This window comes from Lagenorhynchus albirostris, chromosome 9 (genome assembly GCF_949774975.1).
Source record: "Lagenorhynchus albirostris chromosome 9, mLagAlb1.1, whole genome shotgun sequence".
Lineage (NCBI taxonomy): Eukaryota > Metazoa > Chordata > Mammalia > Artiodactyla > Delphinidae > Lagenorhynchus > Lagenorhynchus albirostris.
This window is the reverse complement of record NC_083103.1, coordinates 21,687,708-21,693,707: the sequence shown is the minus strand read 5'-3', so window position 1 is coordinate 21,693,707 and position 6,000 is coordinate 21,687,708.

Sequence of the window (6,000 nt, the reverse complement as noted above, 5' to 3'; positions counted from 1 at the left end):
GGTAGTATAAAAAAAGAACAGCACGTTGACAGATTTTAAAGCCTTATTTCACAACTTAGCTACAAGGCCGCTCACACAGACATATAATTCCCTGATTCTGACAGGTAATTTTTAAGGTCCTACTGTGTGTCAAGCAAGTTAAAGAATATTAAGTGAATGAGACACAGGATCTGTTCTCAGGGAAATATATAATAATGATAAAATCCAAGAACTTAGAGAAATTGCTGTTTTTCACTTCCTGTTCTGTTCTTCATGCTCACGTCTGGTGATGGAAGAGTAATTCTGGAAAAGCTGACTCTGAAGCAAATGAATGAACGTGTTATATTTAAGTGAGCCTGGGATTACCTTTTATTTAAATGAACCCTGTAGTAAATCTTAGAAACATAAACAGTCAACCACTAACTTGTTTTATAAATTAATTTTAATTTTTGTCCATACATTAGCTTTGCTTAAGGCAAATATATTTGTATGTCTAGTGTGCTCTCTCTCTCTGTAAATATATAAATATTTATAGGGTATATTAAATCATATTTTATCATAGTTTTTCCTTAGAGAGTTAGAATTACGTTATCATTTTTATTTCTGGGAACAGAAATTAAGCTCATGCATTTATTTAAAGATAATTTAGTGACTGTATTACTTTTGCTCACAGTGATGGCAAATTGTTTCACTGAAGGTATACATTAGCCATCTAATCTTTGAAATTTTATAAAAAATAAGTTTATCCAAATTTATTTTTAGCTCTGAAAGTCTCACTACCTCCATGAATACTATATTTTTATATGGTTGGATTGGTAAATCAGTTCAATCCTGGATGTGGACATAGTCCCAGAATATAGTCTCAGTTCCTTCCCAGATAATTTAATCATTTAGCAGATTCAGGAGTTTCTTAAGTGCCATTAGACGAACAGATGTGTATTTTTGCCTGGAGAAATAAGAAGTATACAAAGGTGTGACTAGTAACATATTTCAGCCTGTAGTTTTCAAATTAAATCATTATCGTGAGTTCAGTGATGTTCCATGTTAGAAATTAACATAAAAGTGGAGATACACAAAACGAAATATTTATTGTTTAAGCAATATTTGTTGAATACAAATGTTGTGCCATGGGCTATGATAGACAGAGGGGATTCAATGATGGATGAAAGAATGCACATTATTCTCATCTGAAATAAATATTTGTTGAACATATGTTGAAAAGTATAATCAACCAAAAGAATATTTTTGCAACATTATCCATTTTAAATCTTGACTTCTCTCTTTGTGGTTCAGTCTCTTCTAGCCACCAAATTATCAAGTGACTACTTTTAGATTCATATTACTTTGCTGACTGAGACTTACAATGTGAGTGAGCTGAACTGGAGTCTGAATGAATAAGAATTTATGATCTAATATTAGTGTCTGTTCTATGTCATGCACATTGAGAAAAGAGGACATTTAGTCTTTAGTTAGAAGTTTTTAGGTGGTTTTTTTTTTAGGTGATTTTTTTATATTTATTCTCCAGATAGAGATATAATTGACATATAACATTGTGTTAGTTTTAGGTGTACAACATAATGATTTGATATATGTACATATTGGGAAATGATTACCACAATGAGTTTAGTTAACATCCATCACCACGCATAGTTACAATTCTTTTCTTGTGTTGAGGACTTTTAAGATCTACTCTCTCATCGACATTTAACTATACGATACAGCATTGTTAACTATAGTCACCATACTGTACATTACATCCCTAGGATTTATTTATCTTATAACTGGAAGTCTATACTTTTTAACCACCTTCACCAATTTCACCTACCACTTACCCCCTGCCTCTGGTAAAAACCAGTCTATTCTCTGTAACCTGTGAGTTTGTTTTTTTAAAGATTCAACATATAAGTCAGATAATACAGTATTTGTCTTTCTCTGTCTGACTTACTTCAGTTAGCATAATATCCTCAATGTCCACCCGTGTTGTTGCAAATGGCAGGATTTCCTTCATATTTATGCTGAATAATATTCTATTATGTATATATATGTATGTGATAGATCATATATGTGAGATATATATAAAAATAAATATATATGTATCACATTTTTTTTATCCATTCATTTGTCAGTGGACACTTAGATTGTTTCCATGTCTTCACTATTGTAAATAATGCTGCAATAAACACGGGGGTGCAGATATCTTTTCGAGAAGGTGATTTTGTTTCCTTTAGATGAATACCCAAAAGTGGAGCTGCTGGATCATATGGTAGTTCTAGGTTTAAGTTTTTGAAGGACCTCCATACTGTTTCCCGTAGTGGCTGCACCAGTTTACATTCTCACCAACAGTGCACAGTTGTTACCTTCTGTCCACATCCTCACCAACACGAATCTCTTATCTTTTTGTTAATAGCCATCTTAACAGGTATGAGGTGATATCACGGTTTTGATTTCTGTTTCCCTGATGATTCGTGATGTTGAGCACCTTTTCATGCACCTGTTGACCATTTGTATGTTGTCTTTGGAAAAATGTCTATTCAGTTCCTTTGCTCATTTTTAAAATTGGATTGATTTTTGTTATTGAGTTGTATGACTTCTTTATATATATTTTGGATATTAATCCCTTAGATATATGATTAGCAAATATTTTCTCCCTTTCTGTTTTGTTTTCCCATTGCCTTTTCATTTTGTTGATGGTTTCTTATGCTTTCAGAAACTTTTTGTAATTTGATGTATAGCTCCACTTGTAGATTTTCTCTTTTGTTGCCTTTGCTTTTGGTGTCAAATTCAGCAAATTATTGCCAAGACTGACATGAAGGAGCTTACTCCCTATGTTTTCTTTTAGGAGTTCTGTGGTTTGAGGTCTTATATTTCAGTTCATAATCTATTTTGAGTTGATTTTTCTGTATGGTGTTAGAAGGGGTTCAATTTCATTCTTTTGCATGTGGCTCTCCAGTTTTTCCAACCTCATTTATTGAAGACACTATTCTTTCCCCATTGTATATTCTTGACTCCTTTGTCATAAATTAATTGACCATATATGCATGGGTTCATTTCTGGTCTTTCTATTCTGTTCCATTGATCTATATGTCTGTTTTTTATGCCAATACCATGCTATTTTGATTACTATAACATTGCAATATAATTTGAAAGCAGGATGTGTGATGCCTCCAGCTTTGTTTTTCTTTCTCAAGATTGCTTTGGCTACTTGGGGTCTTTTGTGGTTCTGTACAAACTTAAGTTCTTTTTTTTCTAAATCTGTGAAAAATGCCCTTGGAAAATTATTGCATGTCATTTGCAAATGACAGTAGAATTTTTAAAAATAAGGATATATTTTCCCCTGCCTTCTTTTAGACAGTAATAGAAAATAATGTACTCTACCTGCCTTTGAGAAATTAAGGGTTTAGTAGGAAAGAAATGTGCTGCTTGAGCATGACAATAAATTAAATATTTTCACATTCTTGAAAGTAAACTTTCTGTTAAAGTATAATATACATAAGGGAAAATGTATAAACTATAATGATATTTAAATAAGGTTGTTTATTATATATTTTTATTTTCTTTTTGGCTTGTGTAGATCTGAAGCAATGACCTTTTCATTCCTGATATTAATAATTTATGTGTTTTATTAGTCTTGTTAACACTTAATCATTTTTACTAGGTTTTACATAGAACCATAGTTGGCTTTGTTAATTTATTATATATTCTTTTATTTCTCTCAATTTTCATTCATATATTTTGAATCTGTTATTCTGCTATTTGTTGCATATACTTTTTGCCGTTATTATCTTCGTGGTGGCTTGATTCTTTTGCCATTGTGAACATCCTTTCCCACCCTCCACCCCATTGCCTTTATCTCTAGAAATGATTCTTGCCTTATAAACTACTTTGTTTGGTATTAGTTTTGCTGCATGAACTATCTTCTGGGTGGAGATGTCTGGTGTATCTCCTTCTACCCTAATTCTTTTCTGTGTTCTTATATTTAGGGTGTGATTTTGCGAACCATTTTCTTAATGCAGTCTGCCAATCTTTGCCTTTTAACTAGAGAATTTTGTTTTCTTATGTGTAATGCAGTCATTAACATATTTTGGTTTTTATGTTAATATTTAATATCTGTTTTCTATTTGTCTCACCCACTTTAAGTTTTTTCTTTCCATTCTTGTCTCCTTGTGGACTAATCAGATGTTTTAAATTCCATATTTTCCCTTCATTAACTTACTAGTTGTAAAGTCTTTAACATATTTAGTGGCTACATTAGAGCATGCATCTTGACTTATATAGTCAAATATAAATTAGTAATTTTTCCTTTTCCCAGCAATGCTGGAACCTCAGTTCCATTTAATCACATTTACTCCCTCATGCTTTTTGTGTTATTAACTGTAATTGAGTTTTCAGTAATTGGTGTGCTAAGTTACATCTCTCCCACACCATACTTACAAGTACAAGTGATTCATTAGTCCCAAGATTGAAATATGACATTTATTCCTGATAAACTTCATCTTGTTAGAGCCCTCATAATGCTGATTCTACTTAGGTTCTTTACTATTCCCACAGATTTTAATGGTGTAATACTTTTGAGAATGTCTTTATTTGAATTTGTTAGAAGAGTTAGTCTAAACATGTCTTCCTTGCATGTATTTGGACAATCCTAACTTCAAATTGGCCAGAATGTTGCTCTTAATTTTAAAGAAAATCAGCTTGGAAGAGCAGCAGTTGTTAAAAGTAACTTTATCATTCTGATAGGAATAATAAGCTCTTTTTCTCTTCTTATACACTCATCATGGAAATTTGGAAGTGGTCAAAATATTATGGATAGTAACCATTAGAAAGGTTTTACCATAGATTAATTATAATCCATGACTGAGGTGTTTCTTTGTAGAAAATTTAATTAGAAAGAAAGAAGGAAAATTCATAGCTATTTGTTGCCTTTTTCAATATACTCTGACTTCTTTTCAGAAGTGAAAATAATGCTACTAATGAAGATATTTGTTGCTGTATCAGTCATCTATTGCCTCAATAATAGTGTGTTTTGCATGATCACCCCAAACCATTTATTTTGCTCACAAGTCTGGAGGGTGGCAATTTAGTCTGGCATTGGCTTGGCCATTCTTTGAATCTGGGCTGGGATTACTTGCCCACCTGGCATCAACTGGCTATTGGCTGATCTAGGATAGTTTTGGCTGTGATGATTGGAGCTATTCATGACTGGAGCAAGCTAGCTCAAGTTTGTGTTCGTTGCAATCACAGAGAAGCAATGGAACAAACTAAAACACTCAAGCATTTTTCCAAGCCCCTGTTTGATTCACATTTGCTTGTTGACATGGCTGAGCCAGAGTCAAGGGGTGGGGCAGAACATCTCACTCAAAGTAGGAGAGCATTGCAAAGTTATATGGCAAAGTGTATGAATAAAAGATGGTTGGAAAATGGGGGCTATCAATCTATTTAATGGCCAGAATGATAAATACTATAGTCAATAAGGAAAGAAAGTTGGGGGTCACAAACTGTATCTTTGCACATTTGGGTAGAATAAAATATAGGAAATTATTGAGAGCCTTATTATTTTGGTTCCCAAGTGTTCAGATTTTAGGGGTTTATGATTTGATTGAGAATGGTTTGATTGGCCTGGTTTAATTTTTTTAAGTTAGAGTTATAGACTATTCATGCTCATTAATTTTCCTTTGCTCTAAAGATTGTGACATTTGTTTTGAATTACAAACCAGTCTTGATTAGGTAAGGGAATAAACACATCATAATCAGCTTAGGTAGTACATCCCATAAATATATTTGGTTCATATATTTTACTAGGGGCATTGGCAGCTTATGTTTAATTATTTATAGTAAGACTTCATAATACTCTAATAGGTGTCTGGCCATATATTTGAGAGGAGGAACAACATTTTTCCTTGGTTTTATTTTATTTATTTTAACTTTTAATTTTATATTGGAGTATAGATGATTAACAATGTTGTGATAGTTCTAGGTGCACAGCAAAGCAACTCAGCCATACATATACATGTATCCATTCTC